Raw genomic sequence first — 1,903 nt, forward strand, 5'->3', positions numbered from 1 at the left:
GCAACAACAAGTTGAAAAGCCTCTCGAGTTGTATTCATTCATTTCTTCACCCGACGTTTCCGCGTATTTGCTCATGTCCCACGACCCCCGCGGAGGGCAGGAACCCCCCCGCAGTGGCAGTCAGCTGCCAAAAAGATTGTTGGTAAGTGTTACTGAGTCAGGTCGGACTCATAGTAATCCTGATAGGACTTTTGAGGAGCAGCTGGTGGGTTTGAACTACCGACCTTGTCATTAGCTTATTGTACAGTGCCACACCAGATTATAGTGATAACCAATCAGGCTAGTAACCTCAGGGTCAGCAGTTCGAAACTACCAGCTCTTCAGCGGGAGAAAGATGAGGCTTTCTGATCCCGTAAAGATTTACAGCCTCGGAAACCCTGTACAGGGTCCCTATGGGTCGGAACCAACTCCACAGCACATAACCACCAGACCACCACACCAGATTATACAGCCGTGGAAACCCCACATGGCAATTCTGCTGTGCCCTATAGGTCGCCATGAGTGGGAATTCACCCAACAGCAGTGAGTTTGGGAATCTAGCACTGCTACTCCACCTAATGACAGCTCCTGAAATTACAGGTACTAGGCTTAAGAATTTTTCCCAAGTTTTCTATTTTAGACATGACCTTTTTGGAAGGCTTAATATGTGCCAAGTTCAGCACTATAAACTTTTAGCCAAAAGACTGGTGATTCAAACTCACCCATAGGTTACTCAGAAGACAGGCCTGGTGAGCAGCTTCTGAAAGATCACAGCCTTAACAACCCTATATGGAGTGTAACCAGGTCACTGAACAACAATTCCATGGGAACCAGACATGCTGTATAAACTTCACCAAAAACGCTATGCACACATGGCGTCACCATGAGTCAGAATCAACTCAGCAGTAACTGACAACATTATGTGCAAAGTCATGTCTTCTATAAATAAATACCCAGCTCCGATCAAAGGAGCTGTGGTGTGGCATTGTGAATTAACGCCCTGCACTGCAAAGTCACTTTGAACCAAAGGTTGGTGGTTCAATTTCACCAGCTGCTCCTCAGAAACCCTATACAGGGTCTCGATGGGTCTAAACCAACACAACAGCAATTAACAACAACAATAACAAATCACTGAAAAGCTTACCTCCTGATAAATTTCCATGAAAATGAACAGTCTCATTTACATAGTCCTTGAGACGCTGCTTTAATGTGTGAGTATATCCACATTCTCAGGTCCGACCCAGGTAATTAAGTGATTTTTGCAGCACAAAGAAATAAATGTTGAGTCACAGCTTTTCTCCCCTCAGGGAACTGGAACACATAAAAAAGTTCAAGACTGAAAGGTATTATTGAAACCTTCAGTGGAAATTTTTCATCCCTTTACTCTGTACAATATTCTTTTTATAGTAATTGCTTGTGTGCTAGAAAGAGTTCTTAACATAAAAACCAGAAAGTTGGGGTTGTAGCCTTAGCTGTCACTTAGCAACTCTGTGACCAGTGATACTATGAGGAAGGTTTCATGAGTTATTTCATTCACAGGAATAATAATTCAGCATGCCAAGCATGATGCTGTGGATATAAAGTTGGTTAAGATACAGTCCCTGCCTTTAGAAAATCAAATCTAGTAGAGGGAACATGGACGTGAAGTTAGCCATATGGTAAGCGTATGTTGTTGCTTAGTGCTTTCAAGTCGATTCCTACTCATAGCAACCTTGTATAGGGTTTCTGAGGCACTGCTGGTGGATTTGAACCGCCAACCTTGCAGTTCAAACTGATCTTGTGGTCCAGTGCTTTACGTCCAGTGCCATATCAGGTTTCCTGTATAGAGGAATGAATTTGTGTATAGTAGATGTAGAGAGGAATGAATATAGAACTTGGTACAACTAATTTCTTCAGGTGTCAAATTATTTAAACTTGATCTGAA

The sequence above is a fragment of the Chrysochloris asiatica genome, unplaced genomic scaffold (genome assembly GCF_000296735.1).
Source record: "Chrysochloris asiatica unplaced genomic scaffold, ChrAsi1.0 scaffold00160, whole genome shotgun sequence".
Taxonomy (NCBI): Eukaryota; Metazoa; Chordata; class Mammalia; order Afrosoricida; family Chrysochloridae; genus Chrysochloris; species Chrysochloris asiatica.